A 9,686-nucleotide genomic window follows, 5' to 3' on the forward strand; every position below is an offset into this window, starting at 1 on the left:
CTGTACCCGCTCTATACGCATGACTGTGTGGCGAGGCATAGCTCAAATGCCATCTATAAATGCTTTTTAGATGGCATTATTGGTAGAATCTTAGATAGTGATGAGAGGGTGTACAGGAACGAGGTATACTAGTTAGTTGAGTGGTGCCACTCAGTGTCAGTAAGATGAAACAGCTGATTGTAAGCAGGATGGTAAGACAAGGGAACATGAACCAACCCTCATAGAGGGATCAGAAGTGGAGAGAGTGAGCAGTTTCAAGTTCCTTGTGTCAATATCATTGAGAATCTAAAACAAGAGAAAATCTGCAGATACTGGAAATCTGAGTAACACACACAAAATGCTGGAGGAACTCAGTAGGTCAGGCAGCATCTATGATAAAGAATACGGTCGGCGTTTCAGACCAAGACCGTTCTGAAGGGTCTCGGCCCAAAATGTTGACTGTACTCTTTTCCATAGATGCTGCCTGGCCTGCTGAGTTCCTCCAGAATTCTGTGTGTGTTACTCATTGAGGATCTAACCTGGTCCCAACATATCGATACAGCTATAAAGAAGGCAAGACAGCCACTAAATTTCATTTGGAGCTTGAGAAGATTTGGTTTGTCACCTAAAACTCTCAAAAACCTCCACAGATGTCACTCTGACTGGCTGCATCACCGTCTCGTATGGGGGAAGGCACTACTACTGCACAGGATCAAAGTAAGCTGCAGAGAGTTGTAAAATTAGTCAGCTCCATCATGGGTACTAGCCTCCATAGTATCCAAGACATCTTCAAGGATCGGTCCCTCAGGAAGGTACGTCCAACATTAAGGATCCCCACCACCGAAACATGCCCTCTTCTCATCGTTACCATCAGCCTGAAGACACCCACTCAGCGATTCAGGAACAGCTTCTTTCCCCTCTGCCATCCGATTTCTGAATGGCCATTGAACCCATGAGCACTACCTCGCTACTTCTTTTATTTCTATTTTTTACACTTCTTAATTTAATTTAACTCCGTAATATACAAGTGTATATACTTTCTGTAATTCAGCCTTTTTATCTATATTTATCATGTATTGCATTGTACTGCGCCGCAATATTGATTCTGACTGGGACTGCAGCGCCCCCAGAGGCTGGGAGGAGCAACAGCAACCGGGACTACGGAACTGCTGGAGGCTGGGAGAGTCAATAGCAATCAGGACCGGGACTGCAGCGCCACTAGCGGTAGGGAGGGGCAACAGCAATCAGGACTGAGACTGCAGCGCCACCAGAGGCAGAGAGGCGCAATAGCAACCAGTATTGGGACTGCGGTGCCGCCAGTGACTGGGAAGGGCCATAGCAACGTCCATTGGACTTGCTGACTCTGTAGCAGGGGAGGAAAGCAGGTGTGTGGGTCCCGTAGATCAATAGCAGGCCCTTCAGCCCACTATGTCTGTGCTAGCCATGATGCCTAATGCACCAGTTAGTCGCCAGGGCTATTCCAACACAACCTTCTGCACCAAGGAGCACAAGGGACTGAGAGTGGCCCCTCCCACAGGATCCCTGGGGTGGTGTGTTCAATTATGAAGAGAAGCTGGCTTTGTTTTTCTTGGAGCACAGAAAGATGAGGTCTCGGAGGCGAAACTTTTACCTAGAGAATAAATGTCTTGTACTAGGTAAAATTTAGAGCAGATAGAAGATTTTTTTTTCTGAAGTCGAAGCTCAGCGTCTAACTATGCAAGATAACACTGGCTTCGAAAGGTAACTCCCTCCCTAGTGAGCAGCCACTGTCTGTAACAGCATCAGATGTGAAAAGGACTGTACAGAGAGTTGACCCTTCCATAAGATGGCCAGGCCAGACAACAACATAGGCTGGATACTCATGAATTTGCTTAACAGCTCCCTGATGTCTTTACCAACATCTTCAGCTCATCCGGGCTGCTGTCCCCACATGCTTCAAATAGGGGAGGGAGGAGAAGATGGCGGCGTGACGTAGCACGTGCGACTGCTCCGGAATGATATCATATTTGTGAAGTAGGATGCCATGCACAATCCTGATTTGATGGAGACAGCCGTGAGAAGCACGAAGGAACATCTGGAGAAACTTCTGAAATGCCTGCTTCGCTGCCGCTGCTACTGTGCGATCGAGAATCTCCGGAGGGGAAGGCCCCAAATCCTCGGCTTTGCCTATTGCCTGTTGCCAGGGCCAGGGTCGAAGCGTTGGCAGAGATGGTGCTTGGTGTCGGAGGGCTGGTTGGAGGCTCGAAGTTTTCAGACGGACTGAAGAGTCGGCTGTGGTCGGGTGCTTCCAGGGTGCTGCATCGGCAAGTTTGCGGCACTGGAAGTTCATGGCAGGGAGAGTTTCTCCCTTCTACCATCTGCGTGAGATGATGGGACTTTCGAGAGACTTTGAGACTTTTTTTTACCGTGCCCATGGTCTGTTCTTCATCAAATTACAGCATTGCTTTGCACTGTTGTAACTATATGTTATAATTATGTGGTTTTTGTCAGTTTTTTCAGTCTTGGTTTGTCTTGTGTTTCTGCAATATCTTTCTGGAGGAACATTGTATCATTTCTTAATGCATGCATTACTAAATGACAATAAAAGAGGACTGCGTGTCCTCATAATCTAATCTAATCCAATATGCCACTATCCTCCTGAACAAAAGAACTCTACATTCAGAACTGAATGACCACCACCCAGTGGCACTGATGCCGATCATCATGAAGTGCTTTCCGTGGCTGATAATGGCACATTTTCAAAAGCTGCATTCCTGCTACATTGGCCACTCTCCAATACGCTTACCGACAGAACCACTCGAAGACAGATGCCATAGCATCAGTTATGCAGCTGGCCCTAACACACCAAGTAAACAAGGACATTTGTGTCAGAATGCTGCTTCTAGATTTCAGTTTGGCATTCAGCACTATTGTCTCACAGACCCTGGTGAACAAACTCCTACTCCTCGGTCTAAACACACCACTGTGTAACTAAGAACCGTGATCCCCTCCAAGCTGATCACCAAACTTCGCCAGCTTGGTATCAGCGTATCCCTCTGCAATTGGACCTTGGACTTTCTGACTAACAGACCCCAATCAGTTAAGTTAGACAACCTCTCCTCCTCCACTCTCACCCTGAACACCGGCGTGCCTCAAGGCTGTGTGCTGAGCCCTCTTCTGTACTCCCTCTTCACCTATGACTGCCTTCCTGTACACAGTTCTAACTCCATAATCAAGTTCGCAGACGACACCACAGCGGTTGGCCTGATCAGAGGGGATGACGAGACGGCCTACAGGGACGAGGTCCAGCACCTGGCCACGTGGTGTGCCGACAACAACCTGGCCCTTAACACCCTGAAGACCAAGGAGATCATTGTGGACTTCAGGCATGCCAGGAGTCACATTCACATCCCCATCTACATCAACGGAACTATAGTGGAGCGTGTATCAAGCTTCAAATTCCTTGGTGTCCACATTTCCAAGGATCTCACCAGGTCCCTGATCTCCTCCATCCTGATCAAAAAGACGCAACAGTGCCTTTATTTCCTGCGGAGCATGAAGAAAGCTCACCTCTGTCCCAGGATACTGACGGACTTTTACCGCTGTACCATTGAGAGCATACTCACCAACTGCATCTCAGTGTGGTTTGGCAATTGTCCTTTATCGGACCGCAAAGCACTCCAGCGTGTGGTGAAAACTGCCCAGCGGATTATTGGCACGCAGTTGCCCACCGTTGAGAACATCTACCATAAACGCTGCCTGGGCAGGGTGAAAAGCATTATCAGGGATGCATCTCACCCTCACCATGGACTTTTTACTCTCCTCCCATCCGGTAGGCGCTACAGGAGCCTCCGCTCCCGCACCAGCAGGCACAGGAAGAGCTTCTTCCCTGAGGCTGTGACCCTGCTGAAATTCTCATCACAGCACTAAGCAGTATTGCACCCCCATATTGTACTGTCTCAGTACTTTTATATTTGTGTGCTGTAGCACTTACTTTTTATTCACAGTTATTTTGTAAATAACACTATTCTTTGCATTTCTGGTCAGATGCTAAATGCATTTCATTGGCTTTGTATCTGTACTCGGCACAATGACAATAAAGTTGAATCTAATCTAATCTAAGAAACAGTAGTGGGTTAGGTTAGTGGGTGGAGGTGCTGATCATCTTTACTTCTTGGGGACAGTACCATCCATGCCAGGACCACCAGACTCAGATGCTACGTAGCCTCCTCCCTGATGGGAGTGGGACAAACAGTCCATGAGCAGAGTGGGTGGGATCCTTCATGATATCCTGGCCCTCTTCCAGCACCTTTCTGTGCATATGTCCCTGAGGGTGGGTAGTCTGGTGCTGGTGCTGCATTGGACAGTTTTGACTATCCGTCGTGGAGCCTTTCTGTCCGCTATAGTGTCGTTTCCGTTCCATGCAGTGGTTAGGATGCACGTTACTGTAGAATGAAGTGAGTAACGAACAGACCTCAGAAGGTCGGGATTCACAACCTCTCCTCCCCCCCCATCATCTTCAACACAGTCCCCCCCCCACTAAGGGCTGAGTGCTGAGCTCATTGCTGTAACTCTGCTCACACATGACTGCATGACCAAACACCCAAGTGATCACATTGTCAAATTTACTGATTACACAACAGTGCTGCTTGGAAGTAGGTACAGAGGAGATATCAGGAGTAAGTTTTTTTATACAGAGAGTGGTGGGTGGATGAAATTGGCGACGGTAGTGGAGGCGGGTACGACAGGGTCTTTTAAGAGACTCCTGGACAGGTACATGGAGCTTAGAAAAAGTAACCCTAGGTAATTTCTAAGGTAAGGACATGTTCAGCACAGCATTGTGGGCCGAGGGACCTGTATTGTGCTGTAGGTTTTCTATGTTTATGTGGTGGGCTCATCACCGACAATGATGAGACGGCCAGCAGAGAGGAAGTGGAAGAGCATGAGGCCTGGTGCCAGGCAGATAACCTCTTCCCTAATAGCAACAGGTTAAAGGAGATAGTTATTGACTTTAAGAGAACTCGCACCATTCACACTCTCCTTTACATAGATGACACAGCAGTGGAAACTGCAAGCAATTTCAAACTCCTAGGATGACACATCACACTCAACCTCATGCTCCCAGAACATATCCTATACAGTTTTTATAAAAAAAAGCTCAGCTTCTACTTTCTGAGGAGGCTGAAGAGGCTTTTACACATCTATGCTCACTTCATTCTACAGTAACGTGCATCCTAATCACTGCATGGAATGGAAACGACACTATAGCGGATAGAAAGGCTCCACGACGGATAGTCAAAACTGTCCAATGCAGCACCAGCACCAGACTACCCACCCTCAGGGACATATGCACAGAAAGGTGCTGGAAGAGGGCCAGTAACATCATGAAGGATCCCACCCACCCTGCTCATGGACTGTTTGTCCCACTCCCATCAGGGAGGGGGCTACAAAACTTCTGAGTTTGGTGGTCCTGGCATGGATGGTACTGTCCCCAAGCAGTAAGGATGATCAACGCCTCCACCCACTAACCCATCCCTCCACACCCCCAACCACCACTACTTTATACTTCCTGTCAGAGTCACCTCCTCTGCTTAGCGTCTCTTTGTGGATGTACAGTTAATCTATGTGTATAGGCTATCTTATGTTTTTGTATTTATTGTGTTCTCTATCTTATTGTGTTTTTTTGGTGCTGCATCAGATCTGCAGTAACAATTAATCATTTTCCTTTACTGGAACTGACATGTGTGGCAGGGTGCAGTTATGTCTCTACCAAAGGAGGTGTAAGATGCTCCCTCCCTGGTTATGTGACCACTGACGTCAGGCAGACATTCCTGAAGAGTATTGATAATGGCCGGGGTCACCTGTCTTGTTAAGACATTGACCAGAAGAAGGCAATGGCAAACCACTTTGGTAGGAAAATTTGCCAAGAACAATTATGGTGATGGAAAGACCATGATCGCCCACGTCGTACAACACGGCACATAATGATGATGTCATCTGATACAGCACTTAATGATGATATCATATGATACAGCACCTAACAAATGAACAGAAAATGACATCAAACAATGTTGAAATTTCAAATATATTTCCCGAAAGGGTGGTGAAAGCAGAGACTCGTACAAAATTTAACTATCTGGCCGAGCATTTGAGCTGCCTAGGTATTGGAGAGGGGATGAACCAAGTGCGGGTGTTTGGGATCAGCATGGATGTGGTGGGCCGAACGGCCTGTTTCTGTGCACAATAATCCATGCACCTTCCTAACTGGGAAATACAGGGTGATTGATAAGTTTGTGGCCTAAGGCAGAAGGAGTCAATTTTAGAAAACCTAGCACATTTATTTTTCAACGTAGTCCCCTCCTACACTTACACACTTAGTCCAGCGGTCGTGGAGCACACAGATCCTGTCTTTGTAGAAATCAGCATCTTGGACCTCCAGAAAATGGTCCACAGCAGGGGTGATTGATAAGTTTGTGGCCTAAGGTAGAAGAGATGAGTTATACAGCTCTCGTTACATGCACATGCAGTTCAACTCTTGAAAGTTTGAAGTTAATAACTTATCTCCTTCCGCCTTAGGTCACGAACTTACCAATCACGCCTGCTGTGGACCACTTTCTAGAGGTCCAAGACGCCGACCTCTACGAAGACGGGATCTGTATGCTCCACGACTGCTGGACTAAGTGTGTAAATGTAAGAGGGGACTACATTGAAAAATAAATGCACTAGATTTTCTAAAATTGACTCCTTCCACCTTAGGTCACGAACTTATCAACCACCGCCCCCGCCCCACCGCCCTGTATATGGTCATTCCGTCTGCACCACTGTGTCGAGATGCTGGATCTCCTTCCGTGGCAGTGCTGTGGGAGCCCCCGTCTGACACGGACTGCAGCACTGCGGGAAGGCAGCTGACACCCACATACCCGGCAGTTACAGAGTAAACAATAAATGCCGGGACACGTTGGTTACCAAAAATGGAGAAACCGAAATAAATTTAAAAATTCTTTAAATTAAGAAGGAAATTGATCCTCAGAGATAAATAAATTGATTTGTTCTAACTCTGTTATTTCTCGTAACAAAATTGTGTACAGTTTATACTTAATTTTACACCCAATGTCAATTTATGATCTATGTCACGGTACACAACCCTGAGGTTCGCTTTCTTGTGGGCATACTCAATAAATCGATACGAGAATAGTTACCATAATAGAATCAATGAAAGACTGCACCTGTTTGTGTGTTCGACCAGCGTGCAAAATACAGCCAGCTGTGCAAACACAAAAAGGAAGAAATAGTAATAATGAACACGTAAACAATAAACATCGAGAACATGAGATGAAGAGTCCTTGAAAATTAGTCCATTTGTTGTGGGAACAATTCAGTGATGGGGCACTGAATGCTGCTTTCCTGCTATCAACTCTCCATGTAGATGTGCTCAGTGGTGTGGAGGGCTTTATTCTGTGATGGACTGGGCCATATCCACTACTTTATGAAGGATTTTCCTTTCGTTCCCACACCAGGCTGTGATGCAGCCAGCCAAGAGCAAGAGTTTGGCACGGACTAGAAGGGCCGAGATGGCCTGTTTCCGTGCTGTAATTGCTGTATGGTTAATACACTCTCCACTACACATCTATAGAAGTTTGTCAAAGTTTTAGATGTCTTGCCAAATCTCCACAGAGTCCTTAGTTGAGGCTTTCTTTGTAACCGTACTTGCGTGCTGGGCCCAGCAGATAATAAAGTAAATTAATACCAGCGTACATACTTTATACATATATTATTTTTTCTTGCGGGCATTCGTAGTAGATATAATAGAATCAATGAAAAACTGACACAAAGAAAGTCAGACGAACAACTGATGTACAAAAGGTCTTTGTAATTGAGTAAATACAAACTAAATTGCTGGAGGAGACAGAGCAGCGCACCTGCGCGTGCGCAGCATCCGGTGAAAAATGATATCGTATCTGTTAAATAGGGGCCGTGGACAATTCTGATTTGATGGAGAATGGACGTGAAAGCACACAGGAACATCTGGAGAAATTTCTGAAACGCTCGTTCGCTGCTGTCATTACTGTGTGGTCGGGAATCTTCCGGAGGGTAGTCCTCAAAATCCCCGGCTTTGCCTGCTGTTGGCAACCGAGATTGAGGTCGGATCATTCAGACAGAGATGGCGCTCAGTACTCGGTGTCGGAGAGCTGAGTCGGAGGCTCGAAGTTTTCGAATGACTCAGAGACGGATTGTGGTCGTGTGTGGCAGGGAGAGTTTTTCTTCCTTCTCCCGTCTGCGTGAGATGTGGGACATTTGAGAGACTTTGAACTTTACTGTGCTCATGGACTTCTTCATCAAGTTATGTTATTGTTACACTGTTTGTAACTATATGTATAATTATGTGGTTTTGTCAGTTTTTTCAGTCTTGGTCTGTCCTGTGTTTCTGTGATTTCACACCAGAGGAAATATTGTATAATTTCTTAATGCATGCATTACTAAATGACAATAAAAGAGGCCTGTGTGTCTTCATAATCTAAAACAATAAAGATCAGGAACGTGAGTTGTTAGGGCCCTGAGAGTAAGCCCATAGTTGTGAAATCAGTTTATTGTTGGGATGAGTGAAGTTATCCACTCCGCTTCAGGAGCCTCCGTCAATGTGAGAAAAAGAAACCGACATTTCCACAGATACTTGCTGAACTCCTCCTGCGATTTCTCTGTGATGCTTTGGACTTCCTGCAGAATCTCGTGTTAATAATAAATTCCAATTTAAACACGACTTGAAAGCCGTGCGAATTGTGCCAATGATTAGAGAAGGTGAGAGGCTTAAGTCAATAGTATCCGCAAAAGGGGTGGGGGGAGTGAAGTGCGCAGGTAATAAAAGTTCCCACACCGGGAGTCGAACCCGGGCCGCCTGGGTGAAAACCAGGAATCCTCACCGCTAGACCATGTGGGAGGTCGGAAAGGCGGCGCTGCCTCAGGAAGACGAGACTCAACCGCGGCTGGTGTGATGAGTCCGCCTGTCCGCCAGGGCGGCGCCAGTACCACCGCTCACTACCGGAATCGCTGCCAGTATAGCCTGAATTGACTGTGGTTCGATGCGAAGCGTAGAACACTGTAACAGTGGCAAACAACAATTTTCAGGACTGTTGTGAAAACAGCCAACAGCATAAAACAATTAGCATAAGACCTGTCCTGGGCCCAGCATGTGAATGCCATTACGAAGAAAGCGCAGAATCGTTTGCGACGATTTGACATGACATCTAAAACTTTGACATAACTTCTCTAGCTGTGCAGCGGAGAGTCTGCTGAATGGTTGCATCACAGCCTGGTATGGAAACACCGATGCCCTTGAACGGAAAATCCGTCAAAAAGGTAGCCGATACATTAAGAGTAAAGGTACCCAGTACATTAAGAGCCCCCCGCACCTTTGAGCGCAACTGTATGAAACGCCGTGGCGGGAAAACAGCATCCATCAGGGACCCCCGCTACCCTGGCCATGCTCTCTTCTCGCTGTTGCCACCAGGAAGAGGAAGGAGCCTTGGGACTCGCACCACCAGGTTCAAGAACTGTCTTTACCCCTCAACCATCAGGCTTTTGAAACAAAGGATAATTTCCTTGGGGGACAGATCCCCTAAATGCCCCCGCGGGGATGGGTGGAGAGCCCAGCCCTAAACTCCCTCACTGGATGGAGAGCGCCCTCACTGGAGGGAGACACTTTAAATCCCTTCATTGGGGGAGAGTCCCCC

At 46.9% G+C, this 9,686-nt stretch overlaps 1 non-coding gene across 1 annotated transcript; it reads right to left on the bottom strand.

Moving 5' to 3' along the window:
- Nucleotides 1-8,821: 8,821 nt before the first annotated feature.
- trnae-uuc (transfer RNA glutamic acid (anticodon UUC)) lies at nucleotides 8,822-8,893 on the bottom strand. Its single transcript has one exon. It is a non-coding gene; the product is annotated as a tRNA-Glu (tRNA).
- Nucleotides 8,894-9,686: the final 793 nt, after the last annotated feature.

Source organism: Mobula birostris, chromosome 29 (genome assembly GCF_030028105.1).
Source record: "Mobula birostris isolate sMobBir1 chromosome 29, sMobBir1.hap1, whole genome shotgun sequence".
Taxonomy (NCBI): domain Eukaryota; kingdom Metazoa; phylum Chordata; class Chondrichthyes; order Myliobatiformes; family Myliobatidae; genus Mobula; species Mobula birostris.